This window comes from Ambystoma mexicanum, chromosome 8 (genome assembly GCF_040938575.1).
Source record: "Ambystoma mexicanum isolate Mex_15411 chromosome 8, UKY_AmexF1_1, whole genome shotgun sequence".
Classification (NCBI taxonomy): Eukaryota; Metazoa; Chordata; class Amphibia; order Caudata; family Ambystomatidae; genus Ambystoma; species Ambystoma mexicanum.
Window position 1 is genome coordinate 1,620,356,184 of NC_090929.1, and position 19,063 is coordinate 1,620,375,246.

The following is a 19,063-nucleotide window of genomic DNA, read 5'->3' on the forward strand; positions in this document are numbered from 1 at the left end:
TCATCAGTAGGGTGTAGCTGTGCCTCTCTAAGAATGGTGAGCAACGGGTCCACGTCTGGATTCCCCTAGTAACTTAGGGTGAGACCCAAAGTTACATGAAATATGCACATAGCAAGGGGGGTCCTGGGAGACTCTCTGCCAGACATGAGTCCTGGTTACAAGAGCCTTACCCAGAGTCTTTAGCTCACTTTCTTTCACAGAGAAGAAATATCCCAAACATATCAGTCTTTGTCCTGCCCTGGGGCAGTCCAGCACCAAAATGCTAGACAATTCTCCTCTGAACAAGAGTACCAACAGCAACCCCAGACACGTGTTTCGGTCAGGTTGAACCTCATCAGTAGGGTGTAGCTGTGGCTCTCTAAGAATAGTGAGCAAGGGGTCCACCTCTGGATTCCCCTAGTAATTTAGGGTGAGACCCAAAGTTACTTGAAATATGCAAATAACAAGGGGGGTCCGGGGAGACTCTCTGCCAGACATGAGTCCTGGTTACAAGAGCCTTACCCAGAGTCTTTAGCTCACTTTCTTTCACAGAGAAGAAATATCCCACACATATCAGTCTTTGTCCTGCCCTGGGGCAGTCCAGCACCAAAATGCTAGGCAATTCTCCTCTGAACAAGAGTACCAACAGCAACCCCAGACACGTGTTTCGGTCTGGTTGAACCTCATCAGTAGGGTGTAGCAGTGCCTCTCTAAGAATAGTGAGCAAGGGGTCCACGTCTAGATTCCCCTAGTAACTTAGGGTGAGACCCAAAGTTACTTGAAATTTGCAAATAACAAGGGGGGTCCTGGGAGACTCTCTGCCAGACATGAGTCCTGGTTACAAGAGCCTTACCCAGAGTCTTCAGCTCACTATCTTTCACAGAGAAGAAATATCCCAAACATATCAGTCTTTGTCCTGCCCTGGGGCAGTCCAGCACCAAAATGCTAGGCAATTCTCCTCTGAACAAGAGTACCAACAGCAACCCCAGACATGTGTTTCGTTCTGGTTAACCTCATCAATAGGGTGTAGCTGTGCCTCTCTAAGAATAGTGAGCAAGGGGTCCTCGTCTGGATTCCCCTAGTAATTTAGGGTGAGACCCAAAGTTACTTGAAATTTGCAAATAACAAGGGGGGTCCTGGGAGACTCTCTGCCAGACCTGAGTCCTGGTTACAAGATCCTTACCCAGAGTATTTAGCTCACTATCTTTCACAGAGAAGAAATATCCCAAACATATCAGTCTTTGTCCTGCCCTGGGGCAGTCCAGGACCAAAATGCTAGGCAATTCTCCTCTGAACAAGAGTACGAACAGCAACCCCAGACACGTGTTTCGTTCTGGTTAACCTCATCAGTAGGGTGTAGCTGTGCCTCTCTAAGAATAGTGAGCAAGGGGTCCACGTCTGGATTCCCCTAGTAACTTAGGGTGAGACCCAAAGTTACTTGAAATTTGCAAATAACAAGGGGGGTCCTGGGAGACTCTCTGCCAGACATGAGTCCTGGTTACAAGAGCCTTACCCAGAGTCTTCAGCTCACTATCTTTCACAGAGAAGAAATATCCCAAACATATAAGTCTTTGTCCTGCCCTGGGGCAGTCCAGCATGGAAATGCTAGGCAATTCTCCTCTGAACAAGAGTACCGACAGCAACCCCAGACAGTTGTTATGGTCTGGTTGAACCTCATCAGTAGGGTGTAGCTGTGCCTCTCTAAGAATGGTGAGCAACGGGTCCACGTCTGGATTCCCCTAGTAACTTAGGGTGAGACCCAAAGTTACTTGAAATATGCACATAGCAAGGGGGCTTCCTGGGAGACTCTCTGCCAGACATGAGTCCTGGTTACAAGAGCCTTACCCAGAGTCTTTAGCTCACTATCTTTCACAGAGTAGAAACATCCCAACCATATCAGTCTTTGTCCTGCCCTGGGACAGTGCAGCACCGAAATGCTAGACAATTCTCCTCTGAACAAGAGTGCCAACAGCAACCCCAGACACGTGTTTCGGTCTAATTGAACCTCATCAGTAGGGTGTAGCTGTGCCTCTCTAAGAATAGTGAGCAAGGGGTCCACGTCTGGATTCCCCTTGTAACTTAGGGTGAGACCCAAAGTTATTTGAAATATGCAAATAACAAGGGGGGCACTGGGAGACTCTCTGCCAGACATGCGTCCTGGTTACAAGAACCTTACCCAGAGTCGTTAGCTCACTATCTTTCATAGAGAAGAAATATCCCAAACATATCAGTCTTTGTCCTGCCCTGGGGCAGTCCAGCACCGAAATGCTAGGCAATTCTCCTCTGAACAAGAGTACTAACAGCAACCCCAGACACGTGTTTCGGTCTGGTTGAATCTCATCAGTAGGGTGTAGCTGTGCCTCTCTAAGAATAGTGAGCAAGCGGTACAAGTCTGGATTCCACTAGTAAATTACGGTGAGACCCAAAGTTACTTGAAATTTGCAAATAACAAGGGGGGTCCTGGGAGACTCTCTGCCAGACATGAGTCCTGGTTACAAGAGCCTTACCCAGAGTCTTTAGCTCACTATCTTTCACAGAGAAGAAATATCCCAAACATATCAGTCTTTGTCCTGCCCTGGGGCAGTCCAGCACCGAAATGCTAGGTAATCCTCCTCTGAACAAGAGTACCAAAGGCAAACCCAGACACGTGTTTGGGTCTGGTTGAACCTCATCAGTAGGTTGTAGCTGTGCCTCTCAAACAATAGTGAGCAAGGGGTCCTTGTCTGGATTCCCCTAGTAACTTAGGGTGAGACCCAAAGTTACTTGAAATATGCACATAGTAAGGGGGCGTCCTGGGAGACTCTCTGCCAGACATGAGTCCTGGTTACAAGAGCCTTACCCAGAGTCTTTAGCTCACTATCTTTCACAGAGTAGAAACATCCCAACCATATCAGTCTTTGTCCTGCCCTGGGACAGTCCAGCACCGAAATGCTAGACAATTCTCCTCTGAACAAGAGTGCCAACAGCAACCCCAGACACGTGTTTCGGTCTAATTGAACCTCATCAGTAGGGTGTAGCTGTGCCTCTCTAAGAATAGTGAGCAAGGGGTCCACGTCTGGATTCCCCTTGTAACTTAGGGTGAGACCCAAAGTTATTTGAAATATGCAAATAACAAGGGGGGCACTGGGAGACTCTCTGCCAGACATGCGTCCTGGTTACAAGAACCTTACCCAGAGTCGTTAGCTCACTATCTTTCATAGAGAAAAAATATCCCAAACATATCAGTCTTTATCCTGCCCTGGGGCAGTCCAGCACCGAAATGCTAGGCAATTCTCCTCTGAACAAGAGTACTAACAGCAACCCCAGACACGTGTTTCGGTCTGGTTGAATCTCATCAGTAGGGTGTAGCTGTGCCTCTCTAAGAATAGTGAGCAAGGGGTACAAGTCTGGATTCCACTAGTAACTTACGGTGAGACCCAAAGTTACTTGAAATTTGCAAATAACAAGGGGGGTCCTGGGAGACTCTCTGCCAGACATGAGTCCTGGTTACAAGAGCCTTACCCAGAGTCTTTAGCTCACTATCTTTCACAGAGAAGAAATATCCCAAACATATCAGTCTTTGTCCTGCCCTGGGGCAGTCCAGCACCGAAATGCTAGGTAATTCTCCTCTGAACAAGAGTACCAAAGGCAACCCCAGACACGTGTTTGGGTCTGGTTGAACCTCATCAGTAGGTTGTAGCTGTGCCTCTCTAACAATAGTGAGCTAGGGGTCCACGTCTGGATGCCCCTAGTAACTTAGGGTGAGACCCAAAGTTACTTGAAATATGCAAATAACAAGAGGGGTCCTGGGGACTCTCTGCCAGACATGAGTCCTGGTTAAAAGAGCCTTACCCAGAGTCTTTAGCTCACTATCTTTCACAGAGAAGAAATATCCCAAACATATCAGTCTTTGTCCTGCCCTGGGGCAGTCCAGCACCAAAATGCTAGGCAATTCTCCTCTGAAAAAGAGTACCAACAGCAACCCCAGACATGTGTTTCGTTCTGATTAACCTCATCAATAGGGTGTAGCTGTGCCTCTCTAAGAATAGTGAGCAAGGGGTCCTCGTCTGGATTCCCCTAGTAACTTAGGGTGAGACCCAAAGTTACTTGAAATTTGCAAATAACAAGGGGGGTCCTGGGAGACTCTCTGCCAGACATGAGTCCTGGTTACAAGAGCCTTACCCAGAGTATTTAGCTCACTATCTTTCACAGAGAAGAAATATCCCAAACATATCAGTCTTTGTCCTGCCCTGGGGCAGTCCAGGACCAAAATGCTAGGCAATTCTCCTCTGAACAAGAGTACCAACAGCAACCCCAGACACGTGTTTCGTTCTGGTTAACCTCATCAATAGGGTGTAGCTGTGCCTCTCTAAGAATAGTGAGCAAGGGGTCCTCTTCTGGATTCCCCTAGTAACTTAGGGTGAGACCCAAAGTTACTTGAAATTTGCAAATAACAAGGGGGGTCCTGGGAGACTCTCTGCCAGACATGAGTCCTGGTTACAAGAGCCTTACCCAGAGTCTTCAGCTCACTATCTTTCACAGAGAAGAAATATCCCAAACATATAAGTCTTTGTCCTGCCCTGGGGCAGTCCAGCACGGAAATGCTAGGCAATTCTCCTCTGAACAAGAGTACCAACAGCAACCCCAGACAGTTGTTACGGTCTGGTTGAACCTCATCAGTAGGGTGTAGCTGTGCCTCTCTAAGAATGGTGAGCAACGGGTCCACGTCTGGATTCCCCTAGTAACTTAGGGTGAGACCCAAAGTTACTTGAAATATGCACATAGCAAGGGGGCTTCCTGGGAGACTCTCTGCCAGATATGAGTCCTGGTTACAAGAGCCTTACCCAGAGTATTTAGCTCACTATCTTTCACAGAGAAGAAATATCCCAAACATATCAGTCTTTGTCCTGCCCTGGGGCAGTCCAGCACCGAAATGCTAGGTAATTCTCCTCTGAACAAGAGTACCAAAGGCAACCCCAGACACGTGTTTGGGTCTGGTTGAACCTCATCAGTAGGTTGTAGCTGTGCCTCTCTAACAATAGTGAGCTAGGGGTCCACGTCTGGATGCCCCTAGTAACTTAGGGTGAGACCCAAAGTTACTTGAAATATGCAAAAACCAAGAGGGGTCCTGGGAGACTCTCTGCCAGACATGAGTCCTGGTTAAAAGAGCCTTACCCAGAGTCTTTAGCTCACTATCTTTCACAGAGAAGAAATATCCCAAACATATCAGTCTTTGTCCTGCCCTGGGGCAGTTCAGCACCGAAATCCAAGGCAATTCTCCTCTGAACAAGAGTACCAACAGCAACCCCAGACACGTGTTTCGGTCTGGTTGAACCTCATCAGTAGGGTGTAGCTGTGCCTCTCTAAGAATAGTGAGCTAGGGGTCCACGTCTGGATGCCCCTAGTAACTTACGGTGAGACCCAAAGTTACTTGAAATATGCAAATAACAAGGGGGGTCCTGGGAGAATCTCTGCCAGACATGAGTCCTGGTTACAAGAGCCTTACCCAGAGTCTTTAGCTCACTATCTTTCACAGAGTAGAAATATCCCAAACATATCAGTCTTTGTCCTGCCCTGGGGCAGTCCAGCACCGAAATGCCAGGCAATTCCCCTCTGAACAAGAGTACCAACAGCAACCCCAGACACGTGTTTAGGTCTGGTTGAAACTCATCAGTAGGGTGTAGCTGTGCCTCTCTAAGAATTGTGAGCTAGGGGTCCACGTCTGGATGCCCCTAGTAACTTAGGGTGAGACCCAAAGTTACTTGAAATATGCAAATAACAAGGGGGGTCCTGGGAGACTCTCTGCCAGACATGAGTCCTGGTTACAAGAGCCTTAGCCAGAGTCTTTAGCTCACATCTTTCACAGAGAAGAAATATCCCAAACATATCATTCTTTGTCCTGCCCTGGGGCAGTCCAGCACCGAAATGCTAGGCAATTCTCCTCTGAACAAGAGTACCAACAGCAACCCCAGACACATGTTTCGGTCTGGTTGAATCTCATCAGTAGGGTGTAGCTGTGCCTCTCTAAGAATAGTGAGCAAGGTGTCAATTTCTGGATTCCCCTATTAACTTAGGGTGAGACCCAAAGTTACTTGAAATATGCAAATAACAAGGGGGGTCCTGGGAGACTCTCTGCCAGACATGAGTCCTGGTTACAAGAGCCTTACCCAGAATCGTTAGCTCACTATATTTCACAGAGAAGAAATATCCCAAACATATCAGTCTTTGTCCTGCCCTGGGGCAGTCCAGCACCGAAAAGCTAGGCAATTCTCCTCTGAACAAAAGCACCAACAGCAACCCCAGACACGTGTTTCGGTCTGGTTGAACCTCATCAGTAGGGTGTAGCTGTGCCTCTCTAAGAATAGTGAGCAAGGGGTCCACGTCTGGATTCCCCTAGTAACTTAGGGTGAGACCCAAAGTTACTTGAAATTTGCAAATAACAAGGGGGGTCCTGGGAGACTCTATGCCAGACATGAGTCCTGGTTACAAGAGCCTTACCCAGAGTCTTCAGCTCACTATCTTTCACAGAGAAGAAATATCCCAAACATATCAGTCTTTGTCCTGCCCTGGGGCAGTCCAGCACCACAATGCTAGGCAATTCTCTTCTGAACAAGAGGACCAACAGCAACCCCAGACACGTGTTTCGTTCTGGTTAACCTCATCAGTAGGGTGTAGCTGTGCCTCTCTAAGAATAGTGAGCAAGGGGTCCACGTCTGGATTCCCCTAGTAACTTAGGGTGAGACCCAAAGTTACTTGAAATATGCAAATAACAAGGGGGTCCTGGGAGACTCTCTGCCAGACATGAGTCCTGGTTACAGGAGCCTTACCCAGAGTCTTTAGCTCACTTTCTTTCACAGAGAAGAAATATCCCACACATATCAGTCTTTGTCCTGCCCTGGGGCAGTCCAGCACCGAAATGCTAGGCAATTCTCCTCTGAACAAGAGTACGAACAGCAACCCCAGACACGTGTTTCGATCTGGTTGAACCTCATCAGTAGGGTGTAGCTGTGGCTCTCTAAGAATAGTGAGCAAGGGGTCCACCTCTGGATTCCCCTAGTAACTTAGGGTGAGACCCAAAGTTACTTGAAATGTGCAAATAACAAGAGGGGTCCTGGGAGACTCTCTGCCAGACATGAGTCCTGGTTACAAGAGCCTTACCCAGAGTCTTCAGCTCACTATCTTTCACAGAGAAGACATATCCCAAACATATCAGTCTTTGTCCTGCCCTGGGGCAGTCCAGCACCAAAATGCTAGGCAATTCTCCTCTGAACAAGAGTACCAACAGCATCCCAAGACACGTGTTTCATTCTGGTTAACCTCATCAATAGGGTGTAGCTGTGCCTCTCTAAGAATAGTGAGCAAGGGGTCCTCGTCTGGATTCCCCTAGTAACTTAGGGTGAGACCCAAAGTTACTTGAAATTTGCAAATAACAAGGGGGGTCCTGGGAGACTCTCTGCCAGACATGAGTCCTGGTTACAAGAGCCTTACCCAGAGTATTTAGCTCACTATCTTTCACAGAGAAGAAATATCCCAAACATATCAGTGTTTGTACTGCCCTGGGGCAGTCCAGGACCAAAATGCTAGGCAATTCTCCTCTGAACAAGAGTACCAAGAGCAACCCCAAACACGTGTTTCGTTCTGGTTAACCTCATCAGTAGGGTGTAGCTGTGCCTCCCTAAGAATAGTGAGCAAGGGGTCCACGTCTGGATTACCCTAGTAACTTAGGGTGAGACCCAAAGTTACTTGAAATTTGCAAATAACAAGGGGGGTCCTGGGAGACTCTATGCCAGACATGAGTCCTGGTTACAAGAGCCTTACCCAGAGTCTTCAGCTCACTATCTTTCACAGAGAAGAAATATCCCAAACATATCAGTCTTTGTCCTGCCCTGGGGCAGTCCAGCACCACAATGCTAGGCAATTCTCTTCTGAACAAGAGGACCAACAGCAACCCCAGACACGTGTTTCGTTCTGGTTAACCTCATCAGTAGGGTGTAGCTGTGCCTCTCTAAGAATAGTGAGCAAGGGGTCCACGTCTGGATTCCCCTAGTAACTTAGGGTGAGACCCAAAGTTACTTGAAATATGCAAATAACAAGGGGGTCCTGGGAGACTCTCTGCCAGACATGAGTCCTGGTTACAGGAGCCTTACCCAGAGTCTTTAGCTCACTTTCTTTCACAGAGAAGAAATATCCCACACATATCAGTCTTTGTCCTGCCCTGGGGCAGTCCAACACCGAAATGCTAGGCAATTCTCCTCTGAACAATAGTACGAACAGCATCCCCAGACACGTGTTTCGATCTGGTTGAACCTCATCAGTAGGGTGTAGCTGTGGCTCTCTAAGAATAGTGAGCAAGGGGTCCACCTCTGGATTCCCCTAGTAACTTAGGGTGAGACCCAAAGTTACTTGAAATGTGCAAATAACAAGAGGGGTCCTGGGAGACTCTCTGCCAGACATGAGTCCTGGTTACAAGAGCCTTACCCAGAGTCTTCAGCTCACTATCTTTCACAGAGAAGACATATCCCAAACATATCAGTCTTTGTCCTGCCCTGGGGCAGTCCAGCACCAAAATGCTAGGCAATTCTCCTCTGAACAAGAGTACCAACAGCATCCCCAGACACGTGTTTCGTTCTGGTTAACCTCATCAATAGGGTGTAGCTGTGCCTCTCTAAGAATAGTGAGCAAGGGGTCCTCGTCTGGATTCCCCTAGTAACTTAGGGTGAGACCCAAAGTTACTTGAAATTTGCAAATAACAAGGGGGGTCCTGGGAGACTCTCTGCCAGACATGAGTCCTGGTTACAAGAGCCTTACCCAGAGTATTTAGCTCACTATCTTTCACAGAGAAGAAATATCCCAAACATATCAGTGTTTGTACTGCCCTGGGGCAGTCCAGGACCAAAATGCTAGGCAATTCTCCTCTGAACAAGAGTACCAAGAGCAACCCCAGACACGTTTTTTCGTTCTGGTTGAACCTCATCAGTAGGGTGTAGCTGTGCCTCTCTAAGAATAGTGAGCTAGGGGTCCACGTCTGGATGCCCCTAGTAACTTACGGTGAGACCCAAAGTTACTTGAAATATGCAAATAACAAGGGGGGTCCTGGGAGAATCTCTGCCAGACATGAGTCCTGGTTACAAGAGCCTTACCCAGAGTCTTTAGCTCACTATCTTTCACAGAGTAGAAATATCCCAAACATATCAGTCTTTGTCCTGCCCTGGGGCAGTCCAGCACCGAAATGCCAGGCAATTCCCCTCTGAACAAGAGTACCAACAGCAACCCCAGACACGTGTTTAGGTCTGGTTGAAACTCATCAGTAGGGTGTAGCTGTGCCTCTCTAAGAATTGTGAGCTAGGGGTCCACGTCTGGATGCCCCTAGTAACTTAGGGTGAGACCCAAAGTTACTTGAAATATGCAAATAACAAGGGGGGTCCTGGGAGACTCTCTGCCAGACATGAGTCCTGGTTACAAGAGCCTTAGCCAGAGTCTTTAGCTCACATCTTTCACAGAGAAGAAATATCCCAAACATATCATTCTTTGTCCTGCCCTGGGGCAGTCCAGCACCGAAATGCTAGGCAATTCTCCTCTGAACAAGAGTACCAACAGCAACCCCAGACACATGTTTCGGTCTGGTTGAATCTCATCAGTAGGGTGTAGCTGTGCCTCTCTAAGAATAGTGAGCAAGGTGTCAATTTCTGGATTCCCCTATTAACTTAGGGTGAGACCCAAAGTTACTTGAAATATGCAAATAACAAGGGGGGTCCTGGGAGACTCTATGCCAGACATGAGTCCTGGTTACAAGAGCCTTACCCAGAGTCTTCAGCTCACTATCTTTCACAGAGAAGAAATATCCCAAACATATCAGTCTTTGTCCTGCCCTGGGGCAGTCCAGCACCACAATGCTAGGCAATTCTCTTCTGAACAAGAGGACCAACAGCAACCCCAGACACGTGTTTCGTTCTGGTTAACCTCATCAGTAGGGTGTAGCTGTGCCTCTCTAAGAATAGTGAGCAAGGGGTCCACGTCTGGATTCCCCTAGTAACTTAGGGTGAGACCCAAAGTTACTTGAAATATGCAAATAACAAGGGGGTCCTGGGAGACTCTCTGCCAGACATGAGTCCTGGTTACAGGAGCCTTACCCAGAGTCTTTAGCTCACTTTCTTTCACAGAGAAGAAATATCCCACACATATCAGTCTTTGTCCTGCCCTGGGGCAGTCCAGCACCGAAATGCTAGGCAATTCTCCTCTGAACAAGAGTACGAACAGCAACCCCAGACACGTGTTTCGATCTGGTTGAACCTCATCAGTAGGGTGTAGCTGTGGCTCTCTAAGAATAGTGAGCAAGGGGTCCACCTCTGGATTCCCCTAGTAACTTAGGGTGAGACCCAAAGTTACTTGAAATGTGCAAATAACAAGAGGGGTCCTGGGAGACTCTCTGCCAGACATGAGTCCTGGTTACAAGAGCCTTACCCAGAGTCTTCAGCTCACTATCTTTCACAGAGAAGACATATCCCAAACATATCAGTCTTTGTCCTGCCCTGGGGCAGTCCAGCACCAAAATGCTAGGCAATTCTCCTCTGAACAAGAGTACCAACAGCATCCCAAGACACGTGTTTCATTCTGGTTAACCTCATCAATAGGGTGTAGCTGTGCCTCTCTAAGAATAGTGAGCAAGGGGTCCTCGTCTGGATTCCCCTAGTAACTTAGGGTGAGACCCAAAGTTACTTGAAATTTGCAAATAACAAGGGGGGTCCTGGGAGACTCTCTGCCAGACATGAGTCCTGGTTACAAGAGCCTTACCCAGAGTATTTAGCTCACTATCTTTCACAGAGAAGAAATATCCCAAACATATCAGTGTTTGTACTGCCCTGGGGCAGTCCAGGACCAAAATGCTAGGCAATTCTCCTCTGAACAAGAGTACCAAGAGCAACCCCAAACACGTGTTTCGTTCTGGTTAACCTCATCAGTAGGGTGTAGCTGTGCCTCCCTAAGAATAGTGAGCAAGGGGTCCACGTCTGGATTACCCTAGTAACTTAGGGTGAGACCCAAAGTTACTTGAAATTTGCAAATAACAAGGGGGGTCCTGGGAGACTCTATGCCAGACATGAGTCCTGGTTACAAGAGCCTTACCCAGAGTCTTCAGCTCACTATCTTTCACAGAGAAGAAATATCCCAAACATATCAGTCTTTGTCCTGCCCTGGGGCAGTCCAGCACCACAATGCTAGGCAATTCTCTTCTGAACAAGAGGACCAACAGCAACCCCAGACACGTGTTTCGTTCTGGTTAACCTCATCAGTAGGGTGTAGCTGTGCCTCTCTAAGAATAGTGAGCAAGGGGTCCACGTCTGGATTCCCCTAGTAACTTAGGGTGAGACCCAAAGTTACTTGAAATATGCAAATAACAAGGGGGTCCTGGGAGACTCTCTGCCAGACATGAGTCCTGGTTACAGGAGCCTTACCCAGAGTCTTTAGCTCACTTTCTTTCACAGAGAAGAAATATCCCACACATATCAGTCTTTGTCCTGCCCTGGGGCAGTCCAACACCGAAATGCTAGGCAATTCTCCTCTGAACAATAGTACGAACAGCATCCCCAGACACGTGTTTCGATCTGGTTGAACCTCATCAGTAGGGTGTAGCTGTGGCTCTCTAAGAATAGTGAGCAAGGGGTCCACCTCTGGATTCCCCTAGTAACTTAGGGTGAGACCCAAAGTTACTTGAAATGTGCAAATAACAAGAGGGGTCCTGGGAGACTCTCTGCCAGACATGAGTCCTGGTTACAAGAGCCTTACCCAGAGTCTTCAGCTCACTATCTTTCACAGAGAAGACATATCCCAAACATATCAGTCTTTGTCCTGCCCTGGGGCAGTCCAGCACCAAAATGCTAGGCAATTCTCCTCTGAACAAGAGTACCAACAGCATCCCCAGACACGTGTTTCGTTCTGGTTAACCTCATCAATAGGGTGTAGCTGTGCCTCTCTAAGAATAGTGAGCAAGGGGTCCTCGTCTGGATTCCCCTAGTAACTTAGGGTGAGACCCAAAGTTACTTGAAATTTGCAAATAACAAGGGGGGTCCTGGGAGACTCTCTGCCAGACATGAGTCCTGGTTACAAGAGCCTTACCCAGAGTATTTAGCTCACTATCTTTCACAGAGAAGAAATATCCCAAACATATCAGTGTTTGTACTGCCCTGGGGCAGTCCAGGACCAAAATGCTAGGCAATTCTCCTCTGAACAAGAGTACCAAGAGCAACCCCAGACACGTGTTTCGTTCTGGTTAACCTCATCAGTAGGGTGTAGCTGTGCCTCCCTAAGAATAGTGAGCAAGGGGTCCACGTCTGGATTACCCTAGTAACTTAGGGTGAGACCCAAAGTTACTTGAAATTTGCAAATAACAAGGACTCTCTGCCAGACATGACTCCTGGTTACAAAAACCTTACCCAGAGTCTTTAGCTCACTATCTTTCACAGAGAAGAAATATCCCAAACATATCAGTCTTTGTCCTGCCCTGGGGCAGTCCAGCACGGAAATGCTAGGCAATTCTCCTCTGAACAAGAGTACCAACAGCAACCCCAGACAGTTGTTACGGTCTGGTTGAACCTCATCAGTAGGGTGTAGCTGTGCCTCTCTAAGAATGGTGAGCAACGGGTCCACGTCTGGATTCCCCTAGTAACTTAGGGTGAGACCCAAAGTTACATGAAATATGCAAATAGCAAGGGGGCGTCCTGGGATACTCTCTGCCAGACATGAGTCCTGGTTACAAGAGCCTTACCCAGAGCATTTAGCTCACTATCTTTCACAGAGAAGAAATATCCCAAACATATCAGTCTTTGTCCTGCCCTGGGGCAGTCCTGCACCAAAATGCTAGACAATTCTCCTCTGAACAAGAGTACCAACAGCAACCCCAGACACGTGTTTCGGTCTGGTTGAACCTCATCAGTAGGGTGTAGCTGTGGCTCTCTAAGAATAGTGAGCAAGGGGTCCACCTCTGGATTCCCCTAGTAACTTAGGGTGAGACCCAAAGTTACTTGAAATTTGCAAATAACAAGGGGGGTCCTGGGAGACTCTCTGCCAGACATGAGTCCTGGTTACAAGAGCATTACCCAGAGTATTTAGCTCACTATCTTTCACAGAGAAGAAATATCCCAAACATATCAGTGTTTGTACTGCCCTGGGGCAGTCCAGGACCAAAATGCTAGGCAATTCTCCTCTGAACAAGAGTACCAAGAGCAACCCCAGACACGTGTTTCGTTCTGGTTAACCTCATCAGTAGGGTGTAGCTGTGCCTCCCTAAGAATAGTGAGCAAGGGGTCCACGTCTGGATTACCCTAGTAACTTAGGGTGAGACCCAAAGTTACTTGAAATTTGCAAATAACAAGGACTCTCTGCTAGACATGACTCCTGGTTACAAAAACCTTATCCAGAGTCTTTAGCTCACTATCTTTCACAGAGAAGAAATATCCCAAACATATCAGTCTTTGTCCTGCCCTGGGGCAGTCCAGCACGGAAATGCTAGGCAATTCTCCTCTGAACAAGAGTACCAACAGCAACCCCAGACAGTTGTTACGGTCTGGTTGAACCTCATCAGTAGGGTGTAGCTGTGCCTCTCTAAGAATGGTGAGCAACGGGTCCACGTCTGGATTCCCCTAGTAACTTAGGGTGAGACCCAAAGTTACATGAAATATGCACATAGCAAGGGGGCGTCCTGGGATACTCTCTGCCAGACATGAGTCCTGGTTACAAGAGCCTTACCCAGAGTCTTTAGCTCACTATCTTTCACAGAGAAGAAATATCCCAAACATATCAGTCTTTGTCCTGCCCTGGTGCAGTCCTGCACCAAAATGCTAGACAATTCTCCTCTGAACAAGAGTACCAACAGCAACCCCAAACACGTGTTTCGGTCTGGTTGAACCTCATCAGTAGGGTGTAGCTGTGCCTCTCTAAGAATGGTGAGCAACGGGTCCACGTCTGGATTCCCCTAGTAACTTAGGGTGAGACCCAAAGTTACTTGAAATATGCACATAGCAAGGGGGCTTCCTGGGAGACTCTCTGCCAGATATGAGTCCTGGCTACAAGAGCCTTACCCAGAGTATTTAGCTCACTATCTTTCACAGAGAAGAAATATCCCAAACATATCAGTCTTTGTCCTGCCCTGGGGCAGTCCAGCACCGAAATGCTAGGTAATTCTCCTCTGAACAAGAGTACCAAAGGCAACCCCAGACACGTGTTTGGGTCTGGTTGAACCTCATCAGTAGGTTGTAGCTGTGCCTCTCTAACAATAGTGAGCTAGGGGTCCACGTCTGGATGCCCCTAGTAACTTAGGGTGAGACCCAAAGTTACTTGAAATATGCAAATAACAAGAGGGGTCCTGGGAGACTCTCTGCCAGACATGAGTCCTGGTTAAAAGAGCCTTACCCAGAGTCTTTAGCTCACTATCTTTCACAGAGAAGAAATATCCCAAACATATCAGTCTTTGTCCTGCCCTGGGGCAGTTCAGCACCGAAATCCAAGGCAATTCTCCTCTGAACAAGAGTACCAACAGCAACCCCAGACACGTGTTTCGGTCTGGTTGAACCTCATCAGTAGGGTGTAGCTGTGCCTCTCTAAGAATAGTGAGCTAGGGGTCCACGTCTGGATGCCCCTAGTAACTTACGGTGAGACCCAAAGTTACTTGAAATATGCAAATAACAAGGGGGGTCCTGGGAGAATCTCTGCCAGACATGAGTCCTGGTTACAAGAGCATTACCCAGAGTATTTAGCTCACTATCTTTCACAGAGAAGAAATATCCCAAACATATCAGTGTTTGTACTGCCCTGGGGCAGTCCAGGACCAAAATGCTAGGCAATTCTCCTCTGAACAAGAGTACCAAGAGCAACCCCAGACACGTGTTTCGTTCTGGTTAACCTCATCAGTAGGGTGTAGCTGTGCCTCCCTAAGAAAAGTGAGCAAGGGGTCCACGTCTGGATTACCCTAGTAACTTAGGGTGAGACCCAAAGTTACTTGAAATTTGCAAATAACAAGGACTCTCTGCTAGACATGACTCCTGGTTACAAAAACCTTACCCAGAGTCTTTAGCTCACTATCTTTCACAGAGAAGAAATATCCCAAACATATCAGTCTTTGTCCTGCCCTGGGGCAGTCCAGCACGGAAATGCTAGGCAATTCTCCTCTGAACAAGAGTACCAACAGCAACCCCAGACAGTTGTTACGGTCTGGTTGAACCTCATCAGTAGGGTGTAGCTGTGCCTCTCTAAGAATGGTGAGCAACGGGTCCACGTCTGGATTCCCCTAGTAACTTAGGGTGAGACCCAAAGTTACATGAAATATGCAAATAGCAAGGGGGCGTCCTGGGATACTCTCTGCCAGACATGAGTCCTGGTTACAAGAGCCTTACCCAGAGCATTTAGCTCACTATCTTTCACAGAGAAGAAATATCCCAAACATATCAGTCTTTGTCCTGCCCTGGGGCAGTCCTGCACCAAAATGCTAGACAATTCTCCTCTGAACAAGAGTACCAACAGCAACCCCAGACACGTGTTTCGGTCTGGTTGAACCTCATCAGTAGGGTGTAGCTGTGGCTCTCTAAGAATAGTGAGCAAGGGGTCCACCTCTGGATTCCCCTAGTAACTTAGGGTGAGACCCAAAGTTACTTGAAATTTGCAAATAACAAGGGGGGTCCTGGGAGACTCTCTGCCAGACATGAGTCCTGGTTACAAGAGCATTACCCAGAGTATTTAGCTCACTATCTTTCACAGAGAAGAAATATCCCAAACATATCAGTGTTTGTACTGCCCTGGGGCAGTCCAGGACCAAAATGCTAGGCAATTCTCCTCTGAACAAGAGTACCAAGAGCAACCCCAGACACGTGTTTCGTTCTGGTTAACCTCATCAGTAGGGTGTAGCTGTGCCTCCCTAAGAATAGTGAGCAAGGGGTCCACGTCTGGATTACCCTAGTAACTTAGGGTGAGACCCAAAGTTACTTGAAATTTGCAAATAACAAGGACTCTCTGCTAGACATGACTCCTGGTTACAAAAACCTTATCCAGAGTCTTTAGCTCACTATCTTTCACAGAGAAGAAATATCCCAAACATATCAGTCTTTGTACTGCCCTGGGGCAGTCCAGCACGGAAATGCTAGGCAATTCTCCTCTGAACAAGAGTACCAACAGCAACCCCAGACAGTTGTTACGGTCTGGTTGAACCTCATCAGTAGGGTGTAGCTGTGCCTCTCTAAGAATGGTGAGCAACGGGTCCACGTCTGGATTCCCCTAGTAACTTAGGGTGAGACCCAAAGTTACATGAAATATGCACATAGCAAGGGGGCGTCCTGGGATACTCTCTGCCAGACATGAGTCCTGGTTACAAGAGCCTTACCCAGAGTCTTTAGCTCACTATCTTTCACAGAGAAGAAATATCCCAAACATATCAGTCTTTGTCCTGCCCTGGTGCAGTCCTGCACCAAAATGCTAGACAATTCTCCTCTGAACAAGAGTACCAACAGCAACCCCAAACACGTGTTTCGGTCTGGTTGAATCTCATCGGTAGGGTGTAGCTGTGCCTCTCTAAGAATAGTGAGCAAGGTGTCCATGTCTGGATTCCCCTATTAACTTAGGGTGAGACCCAAAGTTACTTGAAATATGCAAATAACAAGGGGGGTCCTGGGAGACTCTCTGCCAGACATGAGTCCTGGTTACAAGAGCCTTACCCAGAGTCTTTAGCTCACTTTCTTTCACAGAGAAGAAATATCCCACACATATGAGTCTTTGTCCCAGTCCAGCACCAAAATGCTAGGCAATTCTCCTCTGAACAAGAGTACCAACAGCAACCCCAGACACGTGTTTCGGTCTGGTTGAACCTCATCAGTAGGGTGTAGCTGTGCCTCTCTAAGAATAGTGAGCAAGGGGTCCACGTCTAGATTCCCCTAGTAACTTAGGGTGAGACCCAAAGTTACTTGAAATTTGCAAATAACAAGGGGGGTCCTGGGAGACTCTCTGCCAGACATGAGTCCTGGTTACAAGAGCCTTACCCAGAGTCTTCAGCTCACTATCTTTCACAGAGAAGAAATATCCCAAACATATCAGTCTTTGTCCTGCCCTGGGGCAGTCCAGCACCAAAATGCTAGGCAATTCTCCTCTGAAAAAGAGTACCAACAGCAACCCCAGACATGTGTTTCGTTCTGGTTAACCTCATCAATAGGGTGTAGCTGTGCCTCTCTAAGAATAGTGAGCAAGGGGTCCTCGTCTGGATTCCCCTAGTAACTTAGGGTGAGACCCAAAGTTACTTGAAATTTGCAAATAACAAGGGGGGTCCTGGGAGACTCTCTGCCAGACATGAGTCCTGGTTACAAGAGCCTTACCCAGAGTATTTAGCTCACTATCTTTCACAGAGAAGAAATATCCCAAACATATCAGTCTTTGTCCTGCCCTGGGGCAGTCCAGGACCAAAATGCTAGGCAATTCTCCTCTGAACAAGAGTACCAACAGCAACCCCAGACACGTGTTTCGTTCTGGTTAACCTCATCAATAGGGTGTAGCTGTGCCTCTCTAAGAATAGTGAGCAAGGGGTCCTCTTCTGGATTCCCCTAGTAACTTAGGGTGAGACCCAAAGTTACTTGAAATTTGCAAATAACAAGGGGGGTCCTGGGAGACTCTCTGCCAGACATGAGTCCTGGTTACAAGAGCCTTACCCAGAGTCTTCAGCTCACTATCTTTCACAGAGAAGAAATATCCCAAACATATAAGTCTTTGTCCTGCCCTGGGGCAGTCCAGCACGGAAATGCTAGGCAATTCTCCTCTGAACAAGAGTACCAACAGCAACCCCAGACAGTTGTTACGGTCTGGTTGAACCTCATCAGTAGGGTGTAGCTGTGCCTCTCTAAGAATGGTGAGCAACGGGTCCACGTCTGGATTCCCCTAGTAACTTAGGGTGAGACCCAAAGTTACTTGAAATATGCACATAGCAAGGGGGCTTCCTGGGAGACTCTCTGCCAGATATGAGTCCTGGTTACAAGAGCCTTACCCAGAGTATTTAGCTCACTATCTTTCACAGAGAAGAAATATCCCAAACATATCAGTCTTTGTCCTGCCCTGGGGCAGTCCAGCACCGAAATGCTAGGTAATTCTCCTCTGAACAAGAGTACCAAAGGCAACCCCAGACACGTGTTTGGTTCTGGTTGAACCTCATCAGTAGGTTGTAGCTGTGCCTCTCTAACAATAGTGAGCTAGGGGTCCACGTCTGGATGCCCCTAGTAACTTAGGGTGAGACCCAAAGTTACTTGAAATATGCAAATAACAAGAGGGGTCCTGGGAGACTCTCTGCCAGACATGAGTCCTGGTTAAAAGAGCCTTACCCAGAGTCTTTAGCTCACTATCTTTCACAGAGAAGAAATATCCCAAACATATCAGTCTTTGTCCTGCCCTGGGGCAGTTCAGCACCGAAATCCAAGGCAATTCTCCTCTGAACAAGAGTACCAACAGCAACCCCAGACACGTGTTTCGGTCTGGTTGAACCTCATCAGTAGGGTGTAGCTGTGCCTCTCTAAGAATAGTGAGCTAGGGGTCCACGTCTGGATGCCCCTAGTAACTTACGGTGAGACCCAAAGTTACTTGAAATATGCAAATAACAAGGGGGGTCCTGGGAGAATCTCTGCCAGACATGAGTCCTGGTTACAAGAGCATTACCCAGAGTATTTAGCTCACTATCTTTCACAGAGAAGAAATATCCCAAACATATCAGTGTTTGTACTACCCTGGGGCAGTCCAGGACCAAAATGCTAGGCAATTCTCCTCTGAACAAGAGTACCAAGAGCAACCCCAGACACGTGTTTCGTTCTGGTTAACCTCATCAGTAGGGTGTAGCTGTGCCTCCCTAAGAAAAGTGAGCAAGGGGTCCACGTCTGGATTACCCTAGTAACTTAGGGTGAGACCCAAAGTTACTTGAAATTTGCAAATAACAAGGACTCTCTGCTAGACATGACTTCTGGTTACAAAAACCTTACCCAGAGTCTTTAGCTCACTATCGTTCATAGAGAAGAAATATCCCAAACATATCAGTCTTTGTCCTGCCCTGGGGCAGTCCAGCACGGAAATGCTATGCAATTCTCCTCTGAACAAGAGT